Genomic DNA, 7348 nt, shown 5'->3' with positions numbered 1-7348 from the left:
CAATATTGTTCTGTTTAGAATTTTTTACTAGCGTACAAATTAAGATAACTTCCTGCATATCTATCTATCTAGTGGCGTTACTACTTGACACTAATAGTATAAATTATGCCACTGTTTTCTGATATTCTATCCCTGTAGGAATACGTCTGTTGTTAGTTAATGTATATTGGCAACTTTTAGAGACATATAGAAAAAAGATTCACAGAAATAGGCAAAGCTCATCTAAAGGTTTAAGAAGCAACACAGCTTAACGATTTCTCTTCTTTAGAATAATGCATATAAGGGCTGAACGAACGAGGGCAAGTTGATAGCGTTTCCATGTCCATCCGTTGGTTTGTGTGTTTGTTTTGAATTTTGCGCAAACCTAAACGAGGGCAATTTGCGCCAGCCGTCCCTTATTTAGAGGTGAAATACTAGAGGGAAGGTAGCTAGTCATCACTACCCACCGTCAATTCTTGGGCTACTCTTTTACCAGTGAATAGTGGAATTGTCCGTCACATTAAAACACTCCAACGTCTAAAAGGGCAAGCGTATTTGGTGGGACGAGGATTTGAACCCGTGACCCTCAGATTGCGAAGCAAGCACCCAAACCACGTGGCCATTCCGGGCGTAACGTGTAGGACTTCGGATCCAAGTTTCCGTGATTGGCGCCGAAATATCAAAAATCGTGGTCCATACTTTTGGATCGTGAGTGCGTTATAAATGTTAAATCGTCCTATTATTACAGTATTCCTCGAGTTAACGGCAGGTGTTGTTGTCCAATTGCCTTCCTTTTTGTCTATCATTTGAAAATTAGGGACGATTAACCCCGGAGTATCTTGGTGTGAAATTAAACAAACCATAACAGTATATACAAATTGGTGTAATAACGACCCGCAGGCGTAGTATATTTAATATTTACTCTTTGGCCAGATGTAGGCTATTGGTTAGTTGTACCATAACTGTGAATAAGAAGTTCATTGGTTCACGTTACATAAAAGTAGGCCAGACAAGAGTAGCCCAAGATTTGGCAGTGGGTGTTTTTGACCAACTGCCTTTCTTCTAATCTATCAGATGAAACTTTGGGAAGTCTATGCCCTGATAGCTTTGAGCAACGCAAAAATGTTAAACAAAAAACAACTATGTTCTCACTAGTTGAACTGTAAATTTGATATGTGTAATGAACTGAGATTTGTTGAATAATGTGTGACAATAACATGCTGGATAAAAACAAAAGATGCAAGAGAAAAAATTAGAAGAGTCTGGGGAAAAGAGAAAGTCAATGAAGGGGTTGGAAAGATATGAAAAGTTAGGGTTTCATTGAGAGACAGCAGGGATATTCACGAGAATGTTCGAGAGATAAGTCACCCATATGCATACATGAAATCAGCCAATTAACAGAAACACGTGGTGAAATCACCGCATGATCTGTGCATTCGTTTCAAACAAATAAATAAGTATATTTTTTGTAAACCATTTTCATTTGTTCACACTTAGAAACGTTACCATATTCGTACTACAACACTTACTCTAAGAATACAAATAACACTGGCTTATTCCTACTATATAAATGTATATATGTCAGCACCATGTTAAAGTTATGTTAAAAAAATTTCAGATGTTGAGAACGTTATATTTTGGAGCCTCACCGCGTCGTTACAGTCCATGTTAGTATAGCTTCCATTAAAAAAGTAATGCATCCTAAGCCTGTCACGTCCAAAGTACACCATTCCTTCCTGAGGAGTTTCCATAATCCATCTAGTGTACGAGAATGACAGTCTCCCATCACCTATTTCAATAGCCCAGTCCAATAGAAATTCATAGGCAGGCGTTGTAGGAATTGTAACGACGTGGTGAGGCTCCAGAGTCGTTTTATTATGCATTAACATCAATACGTGTCAGATACGTGAATAAAACGATTTTAGAGCTTCACCACATCGTTAAAGACCATTTTGCATTCCCACGTCTGTTCATGGTCTATCTAATGACTATCCATCCGCATGCACTTGTGACGGATTTATTATTCTATATTTATTTTAATATCGATGTTTGTATTGTTGTTTGTATATTAAAATGTATTTGTATAAAAGAAAACTGTGTGTATCAATCTTGTTGGCAAATATAATAAATTCGATATATATATATGTATCGAAATTTATTTAAATACTAAATCCAAAGTAGAAGTTAACTCAGTTTCAGACCATTCGAAACTGTCATATGTAATAATACGCTGCATCCAGAGACTTGACTGGTTGAGTGGGTGATATGACAGAAATTCTTATCTTTGTGAAACCAAACCTGTTTCACTCTTTTCAGACATAGATCCATCTAGATTGTATTTCATACTCTCGCCTGGTCATGTGAACAGATTTTGCCACTGACCTTTCTATCTGTGCACTTTGCTTATCATCACTGGGGTACAACATATTGCACGTCTCTTTCTATATGCTTCAGGTACTCCAAGTTTATATATATTACTTTTTTCCCAAAGATATTAAGTACAAGAGATATGCCCATCCTGAAAAACTCCAATTTTTTTTATTTTAACACATCTTTAGGATCTGACTGTATGGATGTAATATTTTTTCGTTGGAAAGGATTGTTACATACCATTTCTAAAAGCAATCAATTTTCGGTGACATCACACTAGCTACTCAAACATGGAGAAATAAATATACCTACTTTTATTTCGATGAAGTAAATTATGCTAGTGTCTCAACTTCTCGTTTAATTTTCAAGAGACAGTTAGGTAGTTAATATGCAGGTTGAAAGTCATTTTTTCTATATACAGCGTGTGTAGAATAATTTACATTATTCAGACTGTTTATCGTTACACACGTATATATAACATTTAGTATATTATGTGTGTGTTAGTAGTATCCGTCACCCAGACCTGGCTGGCTTGAATACCGCTATGGTATCTGGAAACTGTTTGCGGGTGTGCGTGAGATATTTTGTTTTAGGATTTTTATACATGAAATAGGGCACATTTCCACTGTTTATTGTTTTTTTTTTATAGAAACCTACGTAAACGTAACAATAACTAATGTGCTATTGGTTAACACCGTGGAAGAGGAAAACTTTGAAAATAGCTAACTTTATATAAACTTCCTATACTCAATAGAGGAAGCGAGCAAATTTGATTCATAACGAACCAAGGACCATAGTTTTGCTTTAAATAACGCCATGTTCACAATGATGCTCAATCGATAAAAGAAAAATGAAACAAAATATGTGACAATAACACACATAAAGTTTTAACTGAATCGTTATAAACGTTAGAGTGTTCACAACTTTGCAATATATATATATATATATTCTTTCCTTTTACGACCTTAATTCAAATTAGTTTGGGATCAGCTGGTATTTTTGTAAGCCAAGAATTTTTACATCCGGATGGCTGGCCCAGTTGGCAACCATAAGTTGCCATATATAATATTGCTAAGTAAATTGCAGATATAAATTTTTTTATTAAGATATCTTTTTTTTTAAAGATATTTTCACGCTCAGGAAATTTATTTATCAGTTTTTATGTAACGGCAGATGAAAACTATAATAGTGTTTGCATCTCCTTTTTATGTATATTTATTAATTTTAGTATAATTTAACTGTTTTTGGATACATTTAAAGTTAAACACAGTTAAAGGCATTTAAATATCTAAATGCTACTTATTAAGAAAAAAGAAACTGGTTTAAATGTCATGGTTCATTATTACGTCAGAGGTATTATTATGCTTTTACAAAACGATTCTTCAAAAAAATTTGGGAACTTAATCTATCAAAATTATTTTATGAAAGGATTATCACTTTATTTTCTACTACACAAAAGTAACTTTTATAAAACATCACAGTGTTCATATGCTGTGGAAGTTTGTGTTGAAGATTTATCCAGGGATATAGAACCAGTTTTTTTTTTTTACTCAGTTTTCCTTTTTGAAGTTTCATCAATATTATTCATTTGTTTTTCTCAATCTCCACATAACTCCAAAGTTTCTTTAAACGATTGGTAAAAGCTCTACAATAACAGTACGTGCATAAGATTTGCGTGATATCATTCTCATTAATGAAATATGTGTAAAAAAATCTCTCTACTCAAACCTTGCGTCTTAGTCTTATCTTTCTTTCTTTGGCTTATTTTGGGGAACTTAAGGTCTGTATATATATAAAATATATAATAGGCTTAAAAACGGTTTTTTATTTCATGTCCATGTGTAGAAAATTACGTAAAAGACACGAACGTAGTCTCATTTCTAAAGTGCAGGGTATGCGAAAGAAATATGGATAAAATAATTGCATGTCTTATCAAACCTGCAGATTATGTGGATGATAAATTAGATTCCTGTCCAATGAGCGCAAACTTGCTTTGAGGCTCATTTTTTCTGACTACATCATTTAAATTTTCGAATGGAAAAAGATACAAAAGAAAACACACAGAAACGAAATTAGAATCATAAGTTTGTTTTGAATTAAACAGTATTATAATATAGTTAGTTATCACATACTACTGAAATATTATTGTTAATAGTGTTAAAATTATAATTATAATTGTAACAATATAAATTCCTGAAAGTATAGTATGGCAACTCTGCAAAGATGTCTACGCAACATTGTATAAACGAAGCCATGTCTTAAAGAAATGCTAAAGTATTATTGTAGTATTTCACATGCAAATTACATGTTGGAAAGATGTTTCACCTGATCTGCATAAAGGAGACGTTAAAACAAGACATAAATCACTCGAAACTACAATCTTCAATCACATCAGTTTCGTTTGAGATTTCATGAAAGATGATTTATAACTTCTCCATACATACTCTTCTAGAGGGTAGGGTAATGGTTGCAGAATTCCGTCTATATGCACATTATATATACATATATCTTAAGCACCTTATTGTTGTTAAGTTATCATAAGCTGTATTTTCAGTTGAAATTTATAGGGAATACCACTTACATCGAAACTAAGTTTGAAAAAATATATATATATATACAGTTATAACGTTTCATATGTCAACAGAATTAAATATGTAATAATGAGCGTTAGTAAAGATTAACGATGTTTAAATCATGTCCTCCACGAACATATAACTTATATTTATATTATTTTGTGTTTTCATCTCCTTTTACCCTAAAAATAAACAAACATTTAGAAAAATATAAGATAGTTAGCTTGATTTAATTATTATTAAACAGTTGAATATAAATCTAATATGAGATTTGGAAGAATGGTAAATAAAAATAATATATTTTTTATTAATTATTAGCTCGTCACAAACTGGTTTTTCTTACAATAAAATCATTAATTTTTTTTTATAAAAAATCCACTTCCAATGGTTTTCTACAGTGTTTTTGGAAATAAAACCATATGAAAACAGAAGAATTATGTTTCATGTCACATTATGACTTGTATCAAAGAAAATCAATACTGAAATATAATATTAAAATATACGTAATGGCCCCGAGATTTATTTATTTATTTTTTTGGAAATACAAACTTTGAGCTCATAGTTCCGTCATCTCTTGACCGATTTGAGATATAATTACAGTTTTGGACTCGGGAGGTCAAACCCTTTCGATTGATGTATTTGATCATGTACAAGATTTCATAGATTAATTTATCCTAATCCTGCCTAAAAGAATTTCAGTTTGAGGGTAGGCTGGTAGAGATCTTGATGAGTAATAAAACTGAATCGGATATACGCGCTTCCTACGCTTGGTGTTGCTAGAGCACAAAAATATAGCTAATAAGAAGGGGGAAAGAAAGGTCTTATAGAATAATTTACTCTAATCCTGCCTAAAAAAATTTAAACTGCCGCGGCTTTTGAGGATTCCCACTTGTTTTTATTATTAACTTTTATATCAATAACTAAATGTAATTTAAAGTATAGAGATTAGTGCAATATTTAGGTTAGGCATAAAATACACGCGAATAATAACTATTAGTGTGTATTGTTGTGTTGGTTTAAAGTACCAGTAGTGGTTTTATATTTAAAAAAAAACCACTAGTGAACGACAAGATGAAGGTTTTATTCCTACATTTTGATGACTGTGCAATTCATCTTCATTGGAGAAAATGACATCTGTCTATACTACAGATGAAGATAAACTGTGCGACCACCGAAACATCGGAGTAAACGTTTTTGTCTTTTTTTATTGTCGTTTACTACTGGTTGGTTTCAGATATTGATAGATCGCCTAGTAAGGTTAGTTAGAAATTTGTGAAGATTATAAAATAATAAAAATAACAGAATAAGCGTTTACAATTGAGATTTGTAGTTGATTATCTTACCATATGTTTCTTAAAACAAGTTAATATATTATTCAGAATTGAAGAAAACAAAGAGAATTATTATTTCACAAATATTTCATTTATTACGATCATGGTTTCCCCAGTATCACCTAGCATATACAGTATATTATTCAGAATTTGTTTTTAATATAATTCATTGATATGATTTCGTAAGCTTGTAAAGTAATATCACTTTCATATATGAGCTTTGTTCACTCTACCAAAATATTTTTTCCTGTGCTAGTACCATTCATCAGATAAATTTAGTTATGTTATTCACTTCTTTTATAACCTTCTGTGGAACAGTGGGTGCGTTATAAGAGTGATGGTCAAATTGCACTATTCAATTACTGTAATCCAAAAGTTGGCAGTGGGTGTTCCTTACTAGCTGCCTTCACTTAGTCTATCAGTTCGAAATTGCCTTTGTAGGGCAAAAGTTGATGAGTTTTTTTGTGTGCAAAGAATAAACTTCAGAAGTTACAATTATTGCCAGTAGTATTATTTTATCCAGTTTTGTAAATTTTATTGTACGAACTTAACGTTCAAAAGTAAAATTACTCATGTATGAATACAAACTTTCTGCAAAGTAAAATAGAAAGTTGAGTTTTTAATTAAGTGTTTTGTTTTGGTATTCAAAATTAGTTTATGCGATTTCATTTCGATTAAAAACAGTACTTTCATGGTTTTACACGAGTTTGTAATAGCCATGGGCTAAAGAGTATACACACAAACATAATAGTATTAGTACTGTCTGTTGTATGTCCATGTAACTACTTCGCAGGGTGGGGATGGATCTTCACTAAAATTGGTATGGAGGTTCATTAGGTTCTTGCGGGGGTACATACACATTTTTAGTTGTGCGGTTTTTATTGGACGTTTTTCACCACTACTTCGCCCCCTTTAGATGAACCTTCAACAAATTCGGCATGTAGGTTCACTGGGTCCATGGGGAAATGCATACAAATTTTCAGTTTTGCATTTTGCGTTTTGCAGTTTTTATGTGCGATTTTGCACGTTTTTTACTTCTGCTTCGCTTCCTGTTGTTGCATCTTCACCAAATTTTGGCTTGAAGGTTTGTTGGGT

The sequence above is a fragment of the Limulus polyphemus genome, unplaced genomic scaffold, assembly GCF_000517525.1.
Source record: "Limulus polyphemus unplaced genomic scaffold, Limulus_polyphemus-2.1.2 Scaffold129, whole genome shotgun sequence".
NCBI classification, from domain to species: Eukaryota; Metazoa; Arthropoda; class Merostomata; order Xiphosura; family Limulidae; genus Limulus; species Limulus polyphemus.
The sequence above is the reverse complement of the archived record's forward strand: the minus strand, read 5'-3'. Positions refer to the sequence as shown.